At 34.2% G+C, this 6,360-nt stretch overlaps 1 pseudogene; it reads right to left on the bottom strand.

Moving 5' to 3' along the window:
• Window positions 1-355: 355 nt before the first annotated feature.
• Window positions 356-1,887, bottom strand: LOC112864082 (E3 ubiquitin-protein ligase Mdm2-like; annotated as a pseudogene).
• Window positions 1,888-6,360: the final 4,473 nt, after the last annotated feature.

The raw sequence follows: 6,360 nt of genomic DNA, 5'->3' as shown, positions 1-6,360 counted from the left end.
TCTCCTTACATGAAAAGTACTAAATAAGTTACATTTAAACGCCCTACTTATATAAAAGTAAAATCAGGTACTTCTCATTTAAGAGAAAGTGGATAAGATTTAAAATATAAGGCATAGATGTTAAGGATGAGCTGTCTAATCCAAATTACATTAAAAACCAAATATACAATATAAACACAAATTTACATTTTCCTGAAAGGAGGCAAATATTCATTATCTACTCCCAGTAGGTAAATGACACTGAAGACAAGAAATATGCATGGACTAAATACTTTCTTGCTTTGACATATATAAAAAATAATACATTTCATGTTCATCTAAATGTTTTGGGTTATACTGTTAGAAATATGTAATTCTATTTTATGGACAGGTCAACTAGTGGAAATATCACAGTCATTTGAATTGGTTTTCTTTATACTGGGTAGGGCTTATGTCTCTTTCTTTTTAAGGTTACTGAGGTATAATTGATATAAATTACAAAAAATTACACGTGTTAATGTATACATTTTGGTAAGTTTGGACATTCGCATACACCCATGATATTATTACCACAATCAAGGTACTAAACATATCCATCACCTCCAGCAATTTCCTTTTGTTCTTTTGTGTGCATTTGTGTGTGTCTGTGTAAGAACACTTGACATGAGAACTATCCTCAACATATTTTAAGTACCTCATACTGTGTTAACTGTATGCACGATGTTGTACAGCATATCTCTAGGACTTTTTCATCTTGCATACTTTTTTAAGATTCTTTGCACATGCAAAATATGCCATAAGATATTGCAGTGGACAATGCACCTATTTTTAGGTCAACCTTGGCAAATCACACGAGAATCAATTGCATTAAGGAGAAAACTAGATTCCATATTTTATTCTTTGTCTTGTGTTTCTTCGCATTCAAATTCCTTGACATCTTCTTGGCTGCTGTAAGTAATGCAATTAGAAGTTGATGGCTGAGTGTAGTGCTTACTTTGTTAGATTTTGGGAGGCTTGTGTGATCATCATTTTCTTCAACATATGACACTTTGGAATCACCCACTGTAGTTTTTTGTTTGTTCATTTGTTTACAGTCAGGAACATCAAAGCCCTCTTCTACTTGTATTGGCTTTTCTAGATAGGCTTGTACAGATACTTTCTCTTTCTGAAGACAGTTCTCACCAATTGTCCAGCATCTGTTGCAATGGAGTGGAAGGGAAGGATTCCTTTCATAAAGTATACTTCCAGTAGTCTGCCAAGGAAATTTCAGCATCTTCTTCAAGTGAATCTACTTCACTCTCTCCTGCCTGTTTTACCTTGATATACCTTATCATCTTCCTCTGAGAGTTATTCTTCTTCACTAAGGCTACAGTCTTCTGAATTGAGATTCAGCTTCAAATTCTACAGCAATTTAATCTAAAACTGAATCCTGATCCAACCACCCAAATGTTCACTTACCCCAGAATCAAGATCCGGATTTGCTGGAATCTCTGGATTCCCTGCTCTTGCTTCTTCACACTATATCTCCCTTGTAACACATAAAGTGAGGCTTTCATCAAAGAAAGAGAAATACTGTAAGATTTCGGGTGCTTTCTTTGTCATTCACCAGGTAATTCATCCACATTTTTGCCGAGTCAGAAGTTCTCTTTTCTTCTTCTTAATTCTCAAAATGCTCTTAAATCCCAGGCCTGGGGATACATGAGTACCCTAGGTCCAAAGAAGGAGGCCCCTGACAGCAAAAAAAACCCAGCAAGACCTCAGTCAGAGGGCCCAGGGCTGCCCACCAGCTGGGCTTCTTGCTCTGTTTTCATCCCAGTCACTAAGGCTGCACAGGACCCAAGAGGAGCCCAGCTTGCTCATGTCCCCTAGTGCATCTCCTGGGTATTTGTGCATGTGCACCCAGGCCATGCAGACTCTCAAATTTCCCCTTTAATTTTCAAAATCATCCAAGTTTGGACACAAATTATTTTTCATACCATGTAAGAATCATTGGTAAGTAGAAGCCAAGGAAAGGCAAGGGCCGGGTGCATGAAGGATCACCCAAATGGGTGCAGAATTCATGGCCCAGCAATGAGGGAAAAATAGAGGGCTTGAGTAAGAATACTTATAAATCAGTGCATATTAATAAAACAGAATTGGATAAAAGCTAAAAAATCAAATTTAAGTCTTCACACACTATAGACAGCAGTCCAGTGGAACATCTGGGAACCTAATATGCAGCAAGCATCTAACATTCACAATGGTGAATAATTCCATGTGATGCTCCTCTGATTTAATTACCTTAAAGAGACCAAATTTGATTCCTTCCAAAAGTTAGCATCTATTGCAAGCCTAACGAGTTAAAAGTTTGAGCTGGAGAATAGAGCCATTACAAAATAAAAGTAATCAACCAACTCTTACAGATCTCCTAAAGCAATGATTCACACAGGATTTCACACAAAACTCCCATTAATGCTAATGAAATTGGGTAAGTTACAGGCTGAAACTCTCCCATACATTGATAGGTGAATAGTTCCCTGAGGTACTTACTTAGATGAGGGAACTTAATTTTCTCTCCACTAATCCTCTCTGGATGAAAAATACGAAATAATGCTTCACAAGTTAGGTTTCTTTTTAAAGTAGATGGCACAAATTCAGAATCATTGGTGTGAATTAATCAAAACCCTCATTAGGACATCGACTAGCTCATTTTCAGCCAATCAAACCATCTTCCATTCAGATACCAGTTGGCCAAAGTCTTAGAAGTCAGTCTTGTTTGTGACTCTGAAAGTAACCGATTAAGTCCATTCTATCTTGTTTTTTCAAGATTCTAGAAAAAAGGAACTGTGCAATTATGTGAGAGAACTAGTTGAAAAGAAATAGACATTCTTGATTGCCTTGGTATGAATTGAAGAGTTCAGTTGCTGATTTAATTAGCTGCCTAGGGAAGGAGAGATCATGAAATGTTGAGTTAGAAACAATATAAGATCATTCAAAGACTTATACAAGTGATAGTACAGGTATAATTAAGCTTCTGGGGCATAAGTGGTTAGTGTGTGTGTGTGTGTGTGTATGTGTGTGTGTGTGTGTGTGTGTGTGTGTTTCAGAATTAGCAACTTCCACTAGCATGTGAATGCTTTTGCTCTATAATAATCATTATAATGTTTATTTGGTTGTGTACAGCTCTTGACTAGTGCAGAATAAATTGCCTATTCAACTTCTCATTTATTACAACTTCCCAGGATATAGGCAGGGCTGTGGTTACTGTATTACTTTACAACTGACAAAGTGAAGCTCAATTCAGTAAGTTATCTCATAGAAGAATAGTGGTAGGCCCACAAAACACATATTAAATCCAACAAATGTAAATAAAGCAAGTATGCTGATTTTGATGATGATAATGATGTCATAGAAAGTAAAGCTTCTTAAAATCCCATTTGGTCTACCCTTCTCTCTTTTACAACTGATATAATTGAGCCTCAAAATGGGAATTTTCTAAAAACCATCCCTAGGATCATAATGTCAGAAGAAATCTAGTATGTGGCTTTTTGGTTAATGATATCTAGAAAATTTCTTGAGTAGGGATAGATCCCTAAATACTAAAATATGTCTTTGATTTAATTATACATGAATGCATAAATAGTTGTTATTATGTGCTGCTTGATGAAAAGTATCTGGTGCTTCTTGTTTTGACTAAGCCCTATATTACATTAAATTTAAGCATCAGTAGACACTTTTTGGATAATTATATGGTTTTAAATAAATAAAAGAAAATTTGCTAATTTATTAGACATTAAGAATCAGTGCCACTACACACAGCATTTTAAAAATTACTAGTCTAAAATCCACAATTATAGTGAGAGATGTTTTAGTAATTGATAAAATAAGTAAAGTGAAACTCAGTGAGCAAGTGTAAGACGTGAACAACAATACTATCAATTAACTTGACCTAACTGACCTTCATGGGACACAGGGAAAAACCCAACAGAATACATTTTTTTTTTCAAGTGCACACACACTCTTTACCAAGGTAGACCACTTGTGTGTAACAAAACTTCTAGACTGAAATTGCATAGCATATGTCCTCAGCCCACAAGGGAATGAAACTGGAAATCAATAGAAAATAATTGAAAATTTCTGAAATATTTGGATCTTTAAAAACATACTTCTGAATCAACCCTATGTCAAAGAAGAAAACAAACATGAAATTAGGAAATGTTTTGAATTAAATTAAAATGAAGCAACTTTTGGGCGCCTGGGTGGCTCTGTTGGTTTAACATCCAACTCTTGATGTTGGCTCAGGTCTTGAGCCAACGTAAACAATCTTATGGTTTATGAGTTCCAGCCCTGCATTGGGCTCTGTGCTGATAGTGTGGAGCCTGCTTGGGATTCTGTCTCCCTCTCTCTCTCTCAGCTTCTGCCCTGCTTGTGCGCTCTCTCTCTCTCTCTCTCTCAAAATGGATGAATATAAACTTTAAAAAATAAAAATAAAATGAAACAATTTTTATGTGATGCAGCTTAAGCATTGCTTAAAAATGATAGCATTAGGGAAAAAATGCCTCAAACTAATTTTGAAGATTCAACCTAAGAAATAAAACAAATTAAAAAAAAAGTGAATTAAATTTAAGAGAAAAAGAAGAAAGGAAAGAAGAACAAAAATCAGTGAAACTGAAAATATTAAAGATAGAAAATTATTAGAACCCCAAAATTACTAGAACCCAAACTGGTCATTTAAAATTATTAATAATAAAATTGATAAAACTCTGGTCAAACTGATTAAGGAAAAAGAGTACAGACATAAATTACCAATATCAAGAACAGAAGAGGGGCATCACTTCAGGTCCTACAGACACTAAAAGTATAAAGTAACCTGAAGAACAATATTATGACTATTAATTTGATAAGTCAGCTTAAGTGGACAGATTCTTTAAGAGAAATAGCTAAAACAGATGAATTTTATTTTAAGTTATATTTCAATAACCATAACCAAAAATAAATAAATAGATTGGGTTACTTAGGAAAGGAGACAGAGTGTGCTACTGCTATAACAACCATCAATGTGTTTTATTTAATTGTTTTGTTTTTATACCTCAGCCTAACATTTTTGGCAACAGTAAGATCTACAGTGGTACTTGAAGTTTAATCTCTTACTATCTGAGAACACATTTATTTTCACACTCTCTCCTTCCCCCAGTTTTCTTTAACAGAACTTGTATTTAAAACAATGCACTTCCACATTTGAATGGTTTCTACTACAATAAACACTCTTGGATTTAAGAAATAGAGGTAATAGTAGTTTGCCCTGGCTATAATGTGGTATTATATTGGGCTACTTTAAGTGTTTTTCTTAGTTTAAACCTTAGGGATTTGCCTAAATTGTATTTAACCTAGAGTCTACGTGGACTGATGGATTTTGAGAGGTTTGAAATTACCACATTATTTTTTGCACCTCATCATAGTTGTGAGCTTTGTGTGCTGGTAGTCAATCACTAGTATAAAATAAAAATGCTTTCTAACATGAGCATTAAGTATTCATTAAGTTATTAATTCTCCGATAGATCCAGGAAGAGAAAAATAGATCAAGATAGTTTTTATTAGAGAGATAATAATAACATGATAGCTATAATTTATCGAACACTTGTATGTGCCAGCGTGCTATGCAATTTTCATTCATTACTTCCATTAATCCTTATAATATCATTAAGGCATGAGAATAATTCTCCTTGCATCACAAGGATCTGAGACTAAAGACTAAGAAATAATCTGCCAAATAAATTAGCAAAACTTGAGGAAAAAAAATCCCCAGTGTTGGGAGTGACTGTTGGGAAATGTATATACATTCCAACTTGCATGTAGGTGGGAGCTTAAATCAGTAAAAACTATTTTATTAAGTGATTTTTAATATCTACCAAGAATTGTACAAATGTTTATATTTTGCGAGCCTATCTGCCAACCTAGGAACATACTCTAAAGGAATGATTCAGTCTGTAGGAAAAAAAAAAAAACAAACACAAAAAACTTGGGGTTAATGACACTAATTTGAACAATAGCCATAATGTTATTTTATTTACTTAATGATACTTATTTAGAAATTTAAAATATTTAATAATAGGTAATATTTAATAATAAGTAATAAGGTATAGCCACCTGACTTTATATTAAATGCAATGTGCTATAAACATATATACATGTATGTATGCACGCATATATGTATATGTATAAAAATAAACACAGCTCTATATCTACATGTTCCTTGATTAAAACTATGTTCAAAGTATCATGCACGGACTAGCCTGAAATTGGCTAAGAAGTTTATTTCTAACATTTCCCACCACATAGCTTATATTTCTGCAACAGTGAGTTGCTTATAGTATACCAAATGAAACTGTGGCACGTGCCTTG

This window comes from Puma concolor, chromosome A3 (assembly GCF_028749965.1).
Source record: "Puma concolor isolate L17-30 chromosome A3, mPumCon1.1.hap2, whole genome shotgun sequence".
NCBI classification, from domain to species: domain Eukaryota; kingdom Metazoa; phylum Chordata; class Mammalia; order Carnivora; family Felidae; genus Puma; species Puma concolor.
This window is presented reverse-complemented; position numbering and strand designations above follow the sequence as displayed.